Source organism: Mustelus asterias, chromosome 6 (genome assembly GCF_964213995.1).
Source record: "Mustelus asterias chromosome 6, sMusAst1.hap1.1, whole genome shotgun sequence".
NCBI classification, from domain to species: domain Eukaryota; kingdom Metazoa; phylum Chordata; class Chondrichthyes; order Carcharhiniformes; family Triakidae; genus Mustelus; species Mustelus asterias.
The window spans coordinates 43,362,948-43,383,338 of NC_135806.1; positions in this window are offsets into that span (position 1 = coordinate 43,362,948).

The following is a 20,391-nucleotide window of genomic DNA, read 5'->3' on the forward strand; positions in this document are numbered from 1 at the left end:
CAGATGCTGCCTGGCCTGCAATGTGTTTCCAACAGTCTTTATTTTTGATTCGCGGTATCTGCAGTATTCTTCTTTTGTGTTTCTGTTTAGTGTCTTTTCAATTCTACCCCCCCTAGAATTCTATGACCTTGTTAGCCAAAGAATGCAACTGCAATCCTCAATCTCCACACACGGCCAGGCCAGAACTTCTTATTACACAAGTTTTAATGAACAAAACCAATTATCCATTCCTCGCCACAAGGAAATATTACTTTTATTTTGCAGCACTGATTGATTTTTGATTTGATTTGATTTGATTTATTATTGTCACATGTATTAACATACAGTGAAAAGTATTGTTTCTTGTGCACTATACAGACAAAGCATACCGTTAATAGAGAAGGAAAGGAGAGAGTACAGAATGTAGTGTTACAGTCATAGCTAGGGTGTAGAGAAAGATCAACTCAATATAAGGTAGGTCCATTCAAAAATCTGATGGCAGCAGGGAAGAAGCTGTTCTTGAGTTGGTTGGTACGTGACCTCAGACTTTCGTATCTTTTTCCCGAGAGGAGAAGATGGAAGAGAGAATGTCCAGGGTGCATGGAGTTCTTAATTATGCTGGCTGTTTTTCCGAGGCAGTGGGAAATGTAGAGAGTGTCCATTCCTGGGTGGGAGCTGGTTTGCGTGATGGATTGGACTACATTCATGAACTTTTATAGTTTCTTGCGGTCTTGGGCAGAGCAGGAGCCATACCAAGCTGTGATACCACCAGAAAGAATGCTTTCTATGGTGCATCTGTAAAAGTTGGTGAGAGTCATAGCTGACATCCAAATTTCCTTAGTCTTCTGAGAAAGTAGAGGCGTTGGTGGGCTTTCTTAACTATAGTGTCGGCATGGGGGGGCCAGGACAGGTTGTTTGTGATCTGGACACCTAAAGACTTGAAGTTCTTGACCATTTCTATTTCGTCCCCATTGATGTAGACAGCGGCATGTTCTCCACTATGCTTCCTGAAGTCGATGACAATCTCCTTCGTTTTGTTGACATTGAGGGAGAGATTATTGTCATCGCGCACCAGTTCACCAGATTCTCTATTTCATTCCTGTACTCTGTCTCGTCATTGTTTGAGATCTGACCCACTACGGTGGTGTCATCAGCAAACGTGAAACTTGGGGGGGAATTTGGCCACACGGTCATAAGTGTATGAGGAATATAGTAAGGGGCTGAGGACACAGCCTTGTGCTAAGTGAATCTAAGCAAACATTTTAACATCAACAGATCCTGAATACATTTGGGTTCAGGACTTCAACAGAGTTTAGTACAAGTAAACTTGTAAATACTTAGAACCTGAAAATATGGAGACATCAACATTGAAAAGTACTGTCGGGAATTTTGAGAAGGGAAACCACAAACACAACCTTAATTTTCACCCCAATTTTCCTGTTGATAAAAGCAGAAAAGCCTTCATTTCCCCAGTTAACTCCATCACTGAGCTCGATCACTGTCGGATTTTTCTCTGACCTCACCTACAGCTGGGATTCTCCAGTCCTGCTGCTGAGCACTAAATTCTCCTTTCTTGCTGGCAGCGGAGGCGGGCGTGGGAGACCGGAGATTTCTGGCCTAAATATCATATGTCCCTTAAAAGATTGACTAGCAATTGATCCCTTGCTGTCTTTCAAAGTTGAAAGTGTTGATTGATGATTTTAAGTGGTGGTATTTAGATCCTAAAGTCTGAGAAAATGAACGTTTCTGCCTAAATTCACCTTGAGTGATTCACAAAAAAATGAACATTGCGCTCCTGTGCCTAAATCCCCCAGTGTTGCCCATCAGAACAGCTCCAGGTAGCCTTTAATACTCACACGGAATCCCAATTTAAAGTCAGTGATGATTACAGCTGAAACCAAGCCACATTAAAATGAGATACCCAGAGCGCAGGGTGAGTACTTGCAGGCACACATGAAAAAATGATGTACTTGGCACTGATCCATTTAACCTGGCACTGTAATTAAACTGTTCATTGAAACAAAGTCCCTCCTGCAATTAATGACAAATTCAATAGCACATGGAAAGGTGGTCAAAAGAAACAAGTGATTATTATACTGATAGAAACGAATAATTCTAAAATATTAAAAATATCAGTCATAAAAAAATGAACAGTGGTAGCTTCAAAGAAAGAGAAATGAAAACATAGAAATGGAAAAATAATTAGATTAAACAAAACAAAATGATAAACTTATAAAAATAAATACAGAGAATAAATGAGCAAACATAATGAATTTAAAAGGAAAATGAAGAAGAGATTGATTTTTAAAATACCGTTGTAAGCAACAATCGTTCGTTAAAGAATAGACAGAAGAATTGTGAGGATTTAAAGAAGGGAGGAGACATTCAGGCCAAGCAAGTGCACATTTACTAAAGGGAACTGTTATTAAATTTAGAAGCAGATTTCTTGTCATTGTAATAACAAGCTGGAACGAGCTAACCTGACAGCCATTGTGATCAAATACAGCCTTTGGACTGAGTGCTGAGATTTACATATCCAATCAAACATTCAGTACCAAAGATCTAGTTGTCAAGGTGATAACTCATGAATGCTAAACGCAGATACGTGCTGTAACAAGGTAACTAAATTAGACAAAGATAGACCCAATTATGATGAGTGTTTGACCTTTTCCATTATGTAAAGGGTTTAGTGCATTTTAACTGTTCCTTGGGTTTGAACTGTTTCAAGACCTTGCACCATTATAAGAAGAGTTGGTGACCTTACATTTATTTATATTTATAAACCAGCAAATTTTGCCTGGAAGGAACTAGTTTCACTAAAGCATAGTTACTCTTCATTGTACATTGGGGACTTTAATAGCCATTTCACAACTTGTGTGATAATGGTGCTACTGGTGAATGGGCCTTGAATCAAGAAACATAGCTACCTTTCGCTCTTACGTGGAATGCTGGCATGTAGTACAGCAACAGGCCATTCAGCCCAACTGGTCTATTCCGTACGTATGCTCCACTCTCTCATTCCCCTTTCCCTCTTCATTTAACTTTATCAGCAAATCCTTTTCTTTCCTGCCTTGTGTACTTACCTAGGTTCCCCTTAAATATGTATTTGCCTCACTACTCCTTAAGGTAATCAGTTCTACATTCTGAGTAACACACTGGGTAAAGCTTTTTCTCCTGGATTCCCTGTTGGGTTTATTGGTGACTATCTTGAGCCGATTTTCTGATACCAAAAGTGGTCAATGATGTGGGAGTCCTGACCCTTGTGCAGTAATTGTCTAGGAAGCTTAACCTGCTGACTGGCAGATTTGTGTTGCACAGGTCCCTCCAAGAATTTCTCCGACACTGACCTCAGGCATGGTAGGCGTCCTGCGTGATACTTAGCCGGATACTTGCCCTGGTATTGTACTGCTGTTCATTTCTGTTGCAGGTCAATAATTAACAGCTTTGGCCATACCTCACCCCGATTACTCTCCTCAAATACCCACCTCTCAACTATCCACCCGCTGACTGACCATTCTCCTGACCCAACTAGCCACCCTCTGACCAACCAAATCTCTGATCTCCACCATCTTGACTACCCAACCCCCGACCTGACTACTCAAACCCTCAGCTACCCAATCTCGATTACCCACCATCCATGATGCGATTACCTGACTACTCACTCCCCCTCCAGCTACCTGCCTGACCCAAATACCCACATTTCCCAACCTGCCCACCCACCCTTCAACCACCCATTCCCTCTCACCCACCCTCTTACCCACTCACCCACCCACCTACCCACTCACCCACCCACTTACCCTCTCACCCACCCACTTACCCACTCACCCACCCACCTACCCTCTCAAGACCGCTAAAAATGTGCCTAAACATGGCAGCTAGTGTTGTAAAAAGTGAGTATGGCCTCTCCACTGCTCCTCTTCCCCTTTGCCTGCTGTGATTGCTGTGAGGAGGGATCATTCTGCAGGATGGATAGGACGCACCAGTTCTAAGGACGGAAAATGTAATTATCTTCAGACTCGGTGAAAATCACCCCAGCAGTGTCATTGACTGGAAGACCTAACACCTTATATTTATGGTCTCTGGTTTTTCAGTACTTTTCAAATGGAAACATCTCGCTATGTTTATTCTGTCAAGTCTCTTCATCATTTTAAAGACAGGTGTATAGTAATGATCTAGATGTGAATGTGTGGAGGGTTTGATCAGTAAGTTCGCAAAAGACACGAAAATTGGTGGTGTGGTAAATAACGAGGTGGAGAGCCTCAGATTACAGGATGATAGAGACGGGCTGATCACATGGGCAGTACAGTAGCAAATTGAATTTAATCCTGAAAAGCATGAGGCGAGGCATTTTGAGGGGATTAGCAAGGCAAGGGAATACACAGTGAAGAGTAGGAAGCTAGAAAGTACAAAGGGGCATTGGGGTGCGTGTCCAAAGATCCCTGAAGGCAGCAAAGAACAAAGAACAAATAAAAGTACAGCACAGGAACAGACCCTTCGGCCCTCCAAGCTTGTGCTGATCATGATGCCCTAACTAAACTAAAAGCAACTTTCTGCCCTTATTCAGTCCATATCCCTCTATTCCCTCCCTGTTCATGTAGCCATCCAGATCCTTCTTAAAAGTTGCTGTTGATCGATAAGGTGGTTATGAGGCACACGGGAGATTTGCCTTTACTAGATGAGGGATAGAATATAAAGTAGAATACAGCAGCAGGGAGGTTATGGATGGAGCTGTATAAAATGCTCCTTAGGCCACAGCTACAGTACTGTGTGCAGTTCTGGTCACCTCACTATAGGAAGGATGTGATTGCACTGGAAAAGGTGCAGAGGAGATTCACCCAGATGTTGCTGGAGCTTTTCAGATATGAAGAGAGGTTGGTTAGGCTGGGGTTGCTTTCCCTACAGCAGAGAAGGCTGAGGGGGGACCTGATTGAGGTGTACAAAATTATGAGGGGCATAAATAGGGTAGATAGGAGGGAACTTTTCCCCTTAATAGAGGGGGCACTAACCAGAGGGCATAGATTTAAAGTAAGGGGCAGCAAGTATTTTTGATGGAAAAGGGTGTGGAAACTAATAACAATGGAGACCAGGACGGCAATTTTGTTGGTCAGCAGCATGGTGGGAGTTTGGACTGAGGGAGCAGGATGCTGGGTGTCACGGACAAGATGAACTTGGAGAAGGCATGAAATGAGATGGGAGAGAACCTAAAGATGAAAGCTCAGGACTGAAGTGGCGGGAATGGGATCCTTAGGGAAAGTTTAACTGCCTGTTCTGATGTCCACTGTGGGTACCTGGATGGATGCCACAGTATAGATATAGAAGGTCTCATTGTCCCTAAGGGTCATTATGGATGTGGTAACATATTGGGATCACGATGTCCTTACTCAACCTGCACTTTCTCATGTACTGCTCGTATCTGGAGCCCAGGAAGCTGCACTTGCTTTGGTAGATAAGTTCCCTGGGACAGTTTATTCTGTACATTGTGTTCCCAAACTGCTAGCTCCTCAGACTGGAATGATTCACTGGCTGCGGTCTTTGTATTTTAGGGATTGAGATTCTGCTGGCTGTCAGCATCATGTAGAAACATTTGAAACGTTGCCCCTTCACCTATTAACTCACATGATTGCAGCAGTTCAAAAGGCAGTTCACCGTCATCTTCTCATGGGAAATTAGGGGTGGGAAATAAATTGTGATCTAGCCAGGAATGTCCATACTCTATGAATGAATGGAAAAAAGGGCCAAGATCTTTGGGATGAAGCCATTGCAGTTTTCATATGGGTGAGTGGGGTTATTGACTGCACTCCTGGGAAGATCAGAGCTCTTTTGGGATCAGCCATAAACATTCCCCAAATTCAAAGGGCTCCACACTATCAAAGACCAACTGGTGTAAAACCAGGGCCAAATCCTCCAGGTGTGTACTCAGATCTCATGATTCTTGCATTCCCGACACTGACAGCTAGCACAGCTGTCTGAGGCTCCCATACATCTGCAGGTATGGATCCTGGGTGACCGTGGTTATTGATTGAAAACATGGCTAATGACGCCAGTCCAGGGCGCACTTGCTCGTTACGTGTAATTAGCTCCACTCTCCTGTGTAGGTGGTCAACATGCTTCTTAACTGGACGGCCCTGTGCCTCCACCATATACAAGACTGGCCCCCTCTTCTCCACAACTGTCCCTGACACCCAGTCAAGCCTGCCACCAAAACTTAGTGCTAACACGAGGTAGTCCACATTAAACGATCTGTCTCCTTTCTGAGAGTCATGATACTCTTGAGAGGTTTGCCTAGGATCGACCCTCCCGACAAGTTTAGGAACACTAAGTCTAGACAGGTTCTCAGGTGCTGACCCATTAGCAATTCTGCAGGTGTGACCCCAGTGGTGGTGTGAGGGTGACAAGCAAAAAACTTGTCAGTCACAATGGAAACGGCCTATGAGCCTGCTGCTTCAAGGAAGCCTTGAACACCAGCACAGTTCATTCTGCCAACCTATTCAAGGCAGGATGGTAGGGGGCTGACCTGACATAACAAATGCCATTGGACTTGATGAAAGTCTGAAATTAATCAGCCGTGAATGTTGTTCCACTGTCTGATCCAACGTTTCGCTTAGACCATGGATCACAAAGATCTGCCTCAGTTTATCAATAGTAGCTATGCTCGTGGCGGATCTCATGAGCTGAATGTCCAACCACTTGCAATGGGCATCTACCAGAATTAGGGACATGTGCCCCAAAAAAGGCCCAGCATTTTCTTTATGAAGCCATGACCATGGATGGCCCAGCCACTTCCAGGGACGCATGTGCGCTGGTGGAGGTAACACTTGCTGAGTCTGATAACTTTCACACTGCCCAACCATTTATTCAATGTCTCTGTCAATGCCAAGCCACCAAACATAACTTCTGGCCAACACTTATATTCTGCTCTGGCCAGGATGGGCATCATGTAACTCTTGGAGCAGAGGCCGGGGGTGGTACGATGACATGGCGGCCCCCCACAATAGTACCCCACCTTTGCAGCTTATCCCATCCAAGCTTTGCAAATACAGCTTCATTTGCTCTACCTTGTCGAAGTGCTACCTTATCGGCGCCATTCTCTTGATCTTTGCTAACATTGGGTTCTTATCTGTCCACAACCTAACGTGAGTCGCTGAAACCGACAGGGTGTCCAAAAAATGCAGAACCAATACTATCTCCTGCTGAATAGGTGGTGACGGTATGGTCTGTGCTAGAAAATGTGGTTGACTCTCAACTGCCCTCAGGCAATTTGGGATGGGCAATAAATGCCGGCCAGTCAGCGACGTCCATGTCTCACAAATGAATAAAAAGAAAGGGAAGGCGGCTCAATGCATCTGCATCTGAGATCTGTGTGTCCCGACCTATGCCCAAAAGTATAGCTGTGCGCTACCAGCAACAAGGGCCATCTCTGCATCCTGGCTGAAGCCATAGGCAGAACTGGCTTATCCGCTTGGAAAAAGCCCCAGAAATGGCTTATGGTCTGACACAATAGTGAAACGTGTAAATAATTTTGTTGAAATCTGTCCATTAGTTTTTGAGTTATATGGTTTGCAGGAAAAATATTACTCACCTTTAGTGACAGAGGAGAAAAGAGCATTGGTCCAAGCACTTGACCCTTGTTGAATGCCACTGTCTACCTTCATCCAGTCTGAAAAATAACCATTGAACACAATTTGCTGTTTTCTGTCCTGAAACCAGTGTTTTAATCTAAGCTGACACTGACCCTTCTATAAGCCTCAATTTTGTTAACCAGTATTTTCTGTGACACTTTATCAAATGCTTTCATAAAATCCATATGGACAACATCCACTGCATCTCTTCATCAGCCTTCTCTATTATTTCATCAAAATAATTCACCTCGCTGAGTTAAACATATCCACCTTTTACAAATCCATGCAGGTTCTCCTTATTAACTCAAAACTCTCCACGGACCTGTTAATTTTTTTGTTGATTCTTGTTTCTAAAATCTTATCCACCACTGATGTTAAATTGACTGTCCTGTAGCTACTAGAAATGTCCTTGTGCTCCTTCTTGAACAAGCATGTCACATTTACCACATGATAATCTTTTGGCACCTCTCCCATTACTAAGGAAGCTTGGAAAATAATGGCAAGCCCTTCTGCTATCTGCAACGCCACCTTCCTTATCAACCTGGGATGCAAGCCATATGACCAGGTGACATATCCACTCTAAGCATAGCCAACCTTTCCAGTACATCCTTTCAATCAATTTTCACCTTATCCACCAATCTCTACCTCCACGATATTTTGTCACTACCCCGTCCTTTGGCAAATACAAAGTACTCATTACGTATTGTAGATTTGTCCTGCATCTCTAAGTATATTACATCCTTTTCATCCCTAAAGGGACTCACTCGCCTCTTAGTACCACCTGCTATTTAAATGCTGATAGAAGACTTTTGCGTTCCCTTTCATGTTAACTGCTATTCTATTCTCATATTCCCCCTTTGCCAATCTTATTTTCCTCTTAAATTCTCCTCTCAGCTCATTGCATTTGACCTGATTCTCACTTGAAGTATTCACCTGAGAGCATCATACACTCTCTTTTTAGTTCATAATATTCTATATCTTCTTTGTCATCCAAAGATGTGTGGGTTAGGTGCTTTGGCCATGCTAAATTGCTCCTTACTGTCCTGGGATGCATAAATTTGAGGGATTAGTGGGATAAATATGTGGGGTTATGGGGATAAGGCCAAGGGAGGATTATTGTTAGTGCAGACTCGATGGGCCGAATGGCCTCCTTCTGCACTGAAAGGTTTCTATGATTCTATGAATTAGAGCCATGGCTTTGGCTCACCTCGTGCTGTGACGTACCTAGCCCGTCCCTGAAACAACTCCTCCTTAAAGATCACTTATTGTTCTGTTCTGATTCTGAGGGAAATGAATGAATCTGTTCCTCTTTATCTTAACCTGAGGAAAAACTCCTGCATTTTTAAAATTCCTTTTACACAATGACCTAACAAGTGATTTTTCCTTTGGGCATCAATTTTGCAAACATATTTTAACATGGTCATAGGACTTTAAATAATGGGGATGGTGGGATAGTGATAATATTACTGGGCTCAGAATGTTGAGGCCCAGGCTAATACTCTGGGACAAAAACAAACTACAGCAGATGCTGGAAATCTGAAATAAAAATAGAAAAAGCTGGAAAAACTCAGCAGATGTGGCAGCATCTGTGGAGAACTGATGCAGGGTTCAGATCTTACCATGGCAGCTGGTGGAATTTAAATTCAAGTGATGCCCGCAAAGAATAAAAAATCCAGGGGAGGTAACCCGCCATTGGCCAGAGGTGGAATTTTCCAGACCCAGCACTGTCAATAGTCGCTGTGAGTGTCAGGTCATGTGACCTTGTTTCTTCCTCATGATCCACTCTTACTCTGGGCCTCCATCCTCAGGCAGCACTGGCTGACTGGGTGCCAGTTTTAGTGTATCTGAAAACATAAATGCACAAAGGGAAGGTGGACATGAGGGAGGTTGGTGTTGGAAAGGAAGGGTTGCCTGGTTACACAGTTTGTACATTACACCAGATTGTAGAATGAAGGTGAATTAAGGTCTAGAGAAGGTGCAGAAGGCAGGTACACATAGTCATCCTGGGTGGCTTCAGCAATGCCAGTTAAGCCTCAGTGGCAACCATGCCAACAATGCCAATCATTCCAAGGAGGTGAAGGTATGCAGCTATGTGCATTCCTCTCCATCTCCATGGACAGGAATTGTCTCCTGTTAATGTGCCACCTGGTCCTGCAAGAGAGCAGGATATGTTGGTGAGTGTGTTGCAATGTTATAGTCATAGGTCGTAGAGTTTTACAGCACAGAAAGAGGCCTTTTGGCCCATCGTGTCTGCACCAGCCATCAAACACCCATCCATTCTATTCCCTTTTTCCAGCACTTGGTTTGTAGTCTTGTATGCTTTGGGGTTTCGAGTGCACATCCAAATGCTTCTTGTTTGACTTATGTGCCTGTCATCGATGAGAAACTGGGAGAATGTGGACACTGCAAGAGTAGTCAATGTGTGAGGGTGATGTGGAATAGATAAACTCGACAATGAGTAAGATAACAGGCCTTACTGAGAGACTCCACTCCCAGCCCCACTTTATATTGTTAAAATTTTACCCAGGGATTAAAATATCAATGAAGTAAATTCACTGTTGGTGCGTTCAAAATGGCTGTGCTGTGGTTTAGCCTCTAGTATTAAAAGAGCAAAGTTCATCTGCATTGCTGCAACCTCCTCATTTACAAAAATGAAAATCATGATATTAGGCTGAAATATTTGAACACAACACATGCAGAGGCGCACATCAGCTCGGATGCACTTGTCCGCAGAGATAAAAACACATTTGGATATATCGGCCTAAGTTCCATAGTAAACACAAGGCCGTCATAACAGCAGTGTGTGCAATCAAAAGAACAGGATCATCAAAAGAAATGATGGATCTGCCGCTGGAACAAGACTGATGGGAGCAGGCAGGTGGAATATGCAAATAGCTTTGTGATTCGATGTTGTTAGCAAATTAATTCAACTTCCCAGAGTGTAACCAGAGACAAAGATTCGACAAAAGGAGGTTGTCTTTCTTTGATCATTGTTACCCTGCCAGTTGCATGCTGACAGGGTCTCTGAAGCAGACAAGCTCTATGACTTGAATTTGTTATTCGCTTAATCTGCATATTAATGAGAGAAACTTGACAAGAGCCCACGAACTGGAGATACCAACCACCAAAAGCACCAGCTTAAAATGCCCTGAGGGAAAAAGAACAGCATGCAGACTGGTGCAAGCAAACAGTTAAATTATGAAACACAGAACTATATAGCAAATTAGAATGGTTGCGTTGCTCATAAGCCTGCTGCTTCTATTCTTTCCCTTTCATTGCCATTCACAGATTCACACTAAGTATTAGACCCCAAACGTAGTTTTGGTATCAAGACGGGAAATGGAGAATTTAAGGAGCTGAAAGCTCAACTTCATTGAAAAATAGTCTGTATTTTAAAAAAAACAATGTAGGAGAGCAGAGGTCTGCAGCATGGTGAAATAATGACACTTATTCAACAGAAATGCACATATTCAGCTGCAGAGATCGCGCCATCTGATTTGGCTTGCTAATATACCCTCTGGAACATTAACAAATTCCTTTCAGCCGATATACCTGTGGATTTTGCTGCAGCTTTTTTACACAATAGTCAATTCCGTTATAGATGAGCTGCAACCTTGCCTTCGAACTGTTACAGACCAATTATCAAGTCGACACTCTGAACCCTGAACAGATTAGCCTCTCGGGACTGACCCTGTTTTGGCCTGGTGGAAACTGCAATATAATAAGGTTGTTTTTTTCCCCTATCAATGGGATCAGTAATAACGTTGCATGTGAGTCCATATTATTAAAGATTTACTGGACGTTTTTATCAGCTCGCTCCACTGGATTAGTGATTCCAGTGCCAGGCAACATGACATAGTTCCATTCTAGTTCATGGTGTACTATTAAGGCACTTTTATTGTTGTGATTTAGACAGAAGCAAAGCCAGGAGTTCTTACAGTTCCATTATAACTCTGAAGTGAGATTATTTGACATTGAACAGAATAAAAATTGCCTTTTGAAACAGTGAATGGCTTGTGTAAATGTTTCAGAATAGAAAGCAATGGAATTGATCAGTAGGAGAATCAAGGGTTACAGCAAAAGGGCAGGAAAGTGGATGTGAGGAACGTCAGATCAGCCATGAGTCCAAAGATGTGCATGTTAGGTGGATTAGCTATGCTAAATTGCCTGTTAATGTCCCAAAATGTGTAGGTTAGGGGGATTAGCCATGGGAAATATGTGGGATTACGGGAAAGGGTGGGGGTGTGGGCCTGGGTAAAATACTCTGTTAGAGAGTTGGTGCGGACTCAATGGGCTGAATGGTCTCTTCTGCACTGTAGGGATTCTATGATTCTATGACCCTATTGAGTAGCAGAGCAGCTGTGAGGGGCCGAACAGCCTGCTCCTGTTCCTATTTCTTATAGTCTTATGGTCTTATTTGGGGGTGAAGGAGTTTTAGAACAGGAACCCTTTTAGATATATAAAGGGTAAGAGAGAGGCAAGAGTGGACATTGTTCCGCTGGAAAATGATGCTGAAGAAGTAGTAATGGGGAACAAAGAAATGGCGGAGGAACTGAATAGATACTTTGCATCAGTCTTCACAGTGGAAGACACCAGTAACATACCAAAAATGCAAGAGAATCAGGGGGCAGAGGTGAGCATGGTGGGCATTACTAAGGAGAAAGTGCTAGGGAAGCTGAAAGGTCTGAAGGTGGATAAATCACCCGGACTGGATGGCCTACACCCCAGAGTTCTGAAGGAGATAGCTGAAGAGATAGTGGAGGCATTAGTGGTGATCTTTCAGGAATCACTGGAGTCAGGGAGGGTCCCAGAGGATAGGAAAATTGCTAATGTAACACTGCTGTTTAAGAGTGAAGGGAGGCAAAATATGATAAATTACAGACCAGTTAGTCTGACCTTGGTTGTTGGTAAGATTTTAGAGTCCAGTATTAAGGATGAAATTTCAGAATACTTGGAAGTGCACGGTAAAATAGGGCAAAGTCAGCATGGTTTCATCAAGGGGAGGTCATGCCTGACAAATCTGTTAGAATTCTTTGAGGAAGTAACAAGCAGGTTGGACAAAGGAGTGCCAGTGGATGTTATCTACTTGGATTTCCAGAAAGCCTTTGACAAGGTGCAGCATAGGCAGCTGCTGAGTAACATAAGTGCACATGGTGTTAAAGGCAAGGTACTAGCATGGATAAAAGATTGGTTGACTGGTAGAAGGAAGAGAGTGGGGATAAAAGGACCCTTTTCAGGATGGCAGTCAGTGACAAGTGAAGTTCTGCACAGGTCTGTGTTGGGACCACAACTTTTCACTTTATATATCAATGATCTAGATGAAGGAACTGAAGGCAGTGTGGCTAGGTTTGCAGATGATACAAAGATAGGCAGAGGGACAGGTAGTATTGAGGAGGTGGGGAGGCTGCAGAAGGACTTGGACAGGTTAGGAGAGTGGGCAAAGAAGTGGCAGAAGGAATGCAATGTGGGAAAGTGTGAGGTTATGCACTTTGGGAGTAAGAATAGAGGCATAGACAATTTTCTAAATGGGGAGAGAATTCAGAAATCAGAAGCGCAAAGGGACTTGGGAATCTCAGTTCAGGATTCTCTTAAGGTTAACTTGCAGGTTGAGTTGGTAGTTAGGAAGGTAAATGCAATGTTCGCAATAATTTTGAGTGGACTAGAATACAAAAACAGGGATGTACTGCTGAGGTTTTATAATGCTCTGGTCAGACCACTTTTAGAATATTGTGAGCAAGCTAAGGAAGGATGCGCTGGCCCTCGAGAGGGTCCAGAGGAGATTCACAAGAATGATTCCGGGAATGAAAAGTTTGTCATACGAGGAGTGTCTGAGGACTCTGGGTCTGTACTTGATGGAGTATAGAGGGTGAGGAGGGGTCTCATTGAAAGTTACAGAATAATGAAAGGCCTGGATAGAGTGGACGTGGGGAAGATATTTTCATGAGTAGGCGAGACTAAGATCCAAGGGCACAGCCTCAGGGTAAAGGGACAATCCTTTAGAGCCAAAATGAGGAGGATGAGGGTGGTGAATCTGTGGAATTTATTAACACAGAAGGCTGTGGAGGCCACGTCATTAAGTGCATTTAAGAAAAGGGTTACAGGGAAAAAGGCGGGAGAATGGGATTGAGAAATTTATAAGCCATGGCTGAGCAGCTTCAAAGGGCCGAATGGCCTAATTCTGTTCCTATATCTTATGGTCTTATAACTTGTATTTATATAGCACTTTTAACATAGTAAAGTATCCCAAGGCATTTTATAGGAGTATTATCAAACACAATTTTATATTGAGTCACATGAAAAGACATTGAGACAGGTGACCAAAGCTTGATTAAGCATGTAGGTATTAAGGAGCGCCTTAAAGAATGATAGTGTGATAGAGAGGCAGATTTGTTTAAACAGGGGATTCAGTCTTTCAGACCAAGGATGGTGGGAAGGAAAGTGATGAAAGAGCAGGTGTTGCTTGCACAGGAGGCTAGGGAAGAAATTGCGGGTCCCCTAGCAGAGATATTTGAATCATCGATAGTCACAGGTGAGGTGCCTGAAGATTGGAGTGTGGCAAATGTTGTGCCTTTGCTTAAAAAGAGCTGCAGGGAAAAGCCTGGGAACTACAGGCCAGTGAGCATCACATCTGTGGTGGGTAAGTTGTTGGAAGGTATTTTGAGAGACAGGATCTACAGGCATTTAGAGACGCAAGGACTGATTAGGGACAGTCAGCATGGCTTTGTGAGTGGAAAATCATGTCCCACAAATTTGATTGAGTTTTTTGAAGGGGTAACCAAGAAGGTAGATGAGGGCAGTGCAGTTGATGTTGTCTACATGGACTTTAGCAAGGCCTTTGACAAGGTACCGTGTGGTAGGTTGTTGCATAAGGTTAAATCTCACGGGATCCAGGGTGAAGTATCTAAATGGATACAAAATTGGCTTCTTGGCAGAAGCCAGAGGGTGGTTGTAGAGGGTTGTTTTTCAAACTGGAGGCCTGTGACCAGCGGTGTGCCTCAGGGATCAGTGCTGTATCCACTGTTATTTGTCATTTATATTAATGATTTGGATGAGAATATAGGAGGCATGGTTAGTAAGTTTGCAGATGACACCAAGATTGGTGGCATAGTGGACAGTGAAGAAAGTTATCTCCGATTGCAACGGGATCTTGATCAATTGGGCCAGTGGGCTGACGAATGGCAGATGGAGTTTAATTTAGATAAATGCGAGGTGATGCATTTTGGTAGATTGAACCAAGGCAGAACTTACTCAGTTAATGGTAGGGCATTGGGGAGATGGCCTACAGTGATGGTGTTTAGTTAATAATGCTTTTTGTCTGTTTGTTACAATGAAAGAATGTTAAGAAATAGGAATCTACCTGGTTCTAGGCAGAGGCCGAGGGTTCCAATCTATCCGTGGCAAGGTGACAGGCTGTGTTAGCTCAGTTTTTGGTGTTCCTTTGACAGCAGCAAGGACCAGGAATGTGCCTACTTGGCATGTAATTGGTTACAGGAGCTAATGCCATAAAAAAGGAAGTCCTGGCAAAGAGAGAGAGAGAATGTCGGGGGGAAACCCAAGGAGAGGACCCAGAGAGGGAGACCACCAAGGAAGGAAGAGCTCATCAATAATAATCACCAGAGAGAGGAACAACTGGGAGAAGAGGCTCCAGGCAGCAAAAGTGCTACTGTTGGCAGGCTCCATGTTGTGAGGGCTCAGGAGAAGCCTGGGAGAGCTGAAAAGGCTGTGGAAAGTTGGTGACTCTGTGCTGTGGGCCACTGGAGAAAAGAGAACCCTTTATAAAAGTGGTGTTTTGTTTGGTGTGGCTGAAGAGCTGGCATTGTGCTCATGAGTCAGTGCTGGAGTACAGTCTTGGGAAGCCAGGGGAACATATTCTCAGGAGAAGAGATTAAACCAACAAGAAGTGACCATTCATTGAGGCAGTGTGATGTATTTGACCACACCTTTGCTTGTTAATTCATACTTACCACATGTTAATTCTGAGTGTTAGACTACTATATGGATATTTAAAATGTTATTACTTTCCTGACTTTGTAATGTCAAGTTTATTTTGGTCAGGTTAAAACCATGGAATCTTGGGCTTTTATTCTCTTAATAAGTACCTGAGATCTCTCATTTTGACTACTTTAAACAAAAAGTTACTTTAAACCAAAACTCATACTAAAATCTGGGGTCTGGCTCCAGAGGATTTCCTTTGACATGATGGCCCGTAGCTTGGAGCGATTAACATCCCATGACCATTCCAGCTCACCAGAGCACCTCCCAAGCCCTCACTACCTGGAGGCTACCAACAGGAAGTCTCTTCCCCAGCATCCCAGTGGTTTCTCTCCCCAACAGTTCCTACTGGTGGTTTCCTCCTGGTGGTCCCCCTCACTGTGTTCTCTCCTTGGTGCTCTCCCTCTGTCCTGGAACACCCCTTCTTATGGCACCAAAACTGGGTCCAAGGATCCTTGTTTAAAAACTGGAAGTTGACTTTCTTTTCAAGCTACCAGTCTCTCTGGGGATTGTAACGAAAAGTCAAAGTGAATCACCGTTCCACCTGGAAGAGGTGTTTGGCCCTGGAAAGTGAGAAAGGAAGAGGTATTGGGCTGCAACTCCATCTATCATTACTGTATATTGTACATATCTGTATATTTGAACATATATGTACATAGCTGTACATAGCTGTACATATGTACAGCTTGGTTTGGCTCCTGCTCTGTCCAAGACCATAAAAAACTACAAAGGGTCGTGAACGAAGCTCAGTCCATCACTCAAACCAGCCCCCATCTATTGACTCTGTCTACACTTCCTGCTGCCTCGGAAAAGCAGCCAGCATAATCAAGGACCCCTTGCCCCTTGAATATACTCTCTTCCACCTTTTTCCATCGGAAAAAAGGTACAAAAATCTGAGGACACGTACCAACCGACTCAAGAACAGCTTCTTCCCTGCTGCCGTCAGACTTTTGAATGAACCTACCTTGTATTAAGTTGATCTTTCTCTACACCCAAGCTATGACTGTAACACTACATTCTGCACTCTCTTCTTTCCTTCTCTATGTATAGTATGCTTTGTCTGTATAGCGCGCAAGAAACAATACTTTTCACTGTATCCTAATGCACGTGACAATAATAAATCAAATCAAATATCAATACAATGGAAGGGATACAGAGAGGAAGCAAAGAGCAGACATAATTGAAATGGAAACCTAGGTCCTGCCCCGATAACGGGCCCTCCGCTGCCCTTCTGCCCTGAGTGCACTGGGAAATCGCCAGAAATTCAGGACAAGCTTAGTTGAGTCAGTTAAAGAAAAGGGGCAGCCAAAAATTCAGGACGGTAGCCTGGGCCACTCTAGAACATTCCGCTTCTGGTTCATGAACCACATTCACATTTAGTGTGTGGCACGGGTTCCAGGGAAGAAGAGCCAAATAAGGGCAAATAATTACTTCAAGTGGCTGGATGGTGAATTCAGTGTTCTGATTCACAGGTGGACACTGAGTTATTGTACTGGAGAGCGTTTACCTTTCTTTCTGCTGGGAATTCAATTCTGGTTTGTTTGCGCTTCAGCACAAAGGTAAGTTTTTTAAAATATCAGCAGCCCAAAGGCACCTAGCTGTAATATCAATAGTTTTACCCATTTCCTGTCTCAGTCTCACTGTGCTGTCACACGAAAGGATGCAACAGAAAACAATTTGCTACCTAATCTGGGTGTGATCAAAGCCATTTCCTGCCCTAATTCTCACTGGCGTGTTAGCATATTGGAAATAATTTGAAGTAATGCAGTTGATATTTATTCACCACTGCTTCATAAATGGAGAGATTAAAGCAGTGCTATAAGGCATGGTGAAATTTACTGCATTGACTGTTAAGCTGCATTGATTCCTGAATTTCCAAATCGTTCCCCTGACCCCATTTGTGAAAAATGTGGAAACATAGCCTGAAAAATGTGGCTTTCTTTTTTCTTTGGAAGTTACATTGACCTCCTTTTGTAAATTTTAGTGTCCTAAAATGTGTCCAAAATGAAGTTTAACATGAAAGTTGACCAACAACAGCATCAACTTGCATTGATATAGCACCTTTAATGTAGTAAATCATCCGAAAGCACTTCACAGGGGCACAATCAAAGTTGATTTGACACCAAACCAAATAAGGAGATATTAGGGTCGATGAGAGGTGGGTCTTAAGTTTGATTGAAAGCAGAACAGAGTTAGAGGTGAAGAGGTTAAGGGAGAGAATCTAGGCTTGAGGCCTAGAGCTTAAGGGCACTAACCATGGAATAGTTAAAATTGGGAATGTGCAGAAGGAGGAGTGCATGTTAGAAATGATCACATAAATAGGGAGAGTCGAGGCCATGAAGTGAGCTGAAAACAAGAACCCAAATTTTAGGTTGAGTCATTGCTCAACGGTTTGCCAATGGCGGTCAGCCAGCACAGGAGTGAGTCATGGAAGCATGGAATAGGGTTTCGGCATCACGTGAATGAAAATGGGGACAGAGTCCAGCAATGTTACAGGGGTGGATATGGACAGTCTGAGCGCTGGTGCAGACATGTGATCAGAAATTTGTCTTGGGGTCAAATATGACACTGAGGTTGTGAACAGATGGGTTGAGCCTCAGACCAGGGTGGGATTGGTGGTACTGAACAGAGTTAGTGATGCGGTTCAAAGACAATAAACGGAATTCTCCGGCTGCGCTGGTCTAAAAGCCGAAAATTCCTTCCCGACTGTCGATGGGGTTTCACAATGACGGAACCCGCCCACTAAAATTCCAGTGGTGGGCAGGATGGGAGAATTCCAGCCAATGGCAGGCATCTTACAAAAAATGGTTTTGATGAGAATAATGGTGAGTTTCTCTCCAGAGAAACAGGCCACTTTTCTCTCCAGACCTTACCACACACTGGCACAGAAAAGCAGGTGTTTTATGCCGTCATGTATAGAGGCAGGGCCTCAACACGCCGGCAAAGCTGCAGGCCGAGCAGGCGATTGACCTTCTAAAGATGAAGTTCTGGTGCCTGGACCGTTTGGGAGGCAGAGTGGGAGGGGTGGTGCCCTACAATACAGCCCCCAGAGGGTCTCCCACATTATTGTAGTGATGCGCGATTAAATCACTCGGGAGGCTGGATCGTACCCGGGAAATAAAGGCTTTTATTAGTAACAAGAATGGAGCATACTATATAACAATACAATCCCAGACTAAAGGGTCACCAGGCAGTGCAGTGACATTTATACCCCTACAGGTAGGCGGAGCCAACCGGAGTGTACCACAGAACAATACCAACAGGTAGAACACCCCAACCCTAACCCCAACAGTGACAACAGTAACATATGTACAAGTACCCATAGTGCTAACCATCTATGGTTCACCACATGTAGTTACTGCGTTCTCCACCACTTGGTGCTGCAGAGGGGAGACCACCTGGACCTGGAGGAGATGGGGAGCACCACATGCCCTCGGATGGGGAGGATGTCGAGGAGACAGTGAGGGTGACCATGTAGAGGAGGAGGTGGAAGATGCCTGGGCAGTGGTCAAGGCCTGGATGGGCCGATGAGCTCAGGGTGTCCTCATAGTGTCTCGCTTCGGGGATAAACAGGACTAGGAGCGACTGGCTCTCCCACCATGGGCACTAGCTTCTCACCAGTGATGTGGCGCCAGCAGTGTGCTCCCATGCTGTTGCTAGGCATTATGGGTAGGGCGCTGACGCCATTGGCCGGACACCATTGGACGAACTTTCATTAAGGACAGAGCGATGCTTCTCTCATCCTCAGTGACATGTCTGACTCCTGCCTGACAGAGAGCTTAACGCGTCCTGCCATCAAATGGGCTTATAGGCCTCAGATATGGTGCAGTATAGTTTGGTGTGATATGTTGTGGTATGGTGTGATATGGTGAGGCATGGCAAGGTGTGGTCTTGTGTGGTGCAATGTGGTTCAGTGAGAAAAGGAATCATCAAAGGCTATGTTTGAGATTGAGGATTAGGAAAATGTGGTTCTCGTGGCTATTTTCACATCTGCTCCAATGGTCACTCATTCCTCTCCCATCCCCTTGATGTCATCTTGTCCCCAACTCCTTTAGCCTTCCTTCTCCCTAATCCACTGCATCACTTCATCTTTAAAGCTTCATCCACTCTCACTCTCTCTTACTTCCCCAGGAACAGGCTGTGAGAGGTCTCAGGATGCCTCAATCTGTTTCCCGCCCCCCTCCCCCCCCCCATACCCTCCCATCCTCCTTGAAGTGGCTTTCTTTGCTTTCAAGATTCATACTTTTAAAACAAAATTAAATTGGAAAGAGGAAAGAAACTGCCTGTCTGTGTTTTTACCTCTGTCAGTTTCAGGTATCAGTAATTAGTGGGGGGGGAGGGGTGGGAGCAATTCTCCCAGCCTGCCGTGCATCTGGGCAGGAGACATCAGCGGAGGCCATTTAGCGGGCTCCCCGCTGGGCACCACAGCCTCCGTGCATCTCCGGGACAGGATTTCCAGAGCTTTCAGCTACATGGCGGATATGGCACAGAGCTGATTTAGGTGTTAAAATCCAGATTTTAATATCATTAGCAGACCCGGGACTGAACTGGTCCACTCTAGAGAGGTTTACAACAGCTCCCCACTGACAGGGAACTGGCGGTTGACCCCGCTGGAGTGAAGGGAGGCCAGAGAGGCCCCCCCAGGAAGTCAGGGGCAAGGGAGGGTTCCCCGCTGGGCATTGCCAGTCTGACCCCCAGCACTGCCCAAAAGGCAAACTGGCAATGCCCAAGGGGACCTTTGGCACTGCTCACCGGGCATCAGGCACTGCCAAGGGGGTGGGGCCAGAGGTGCAGGGCCCAT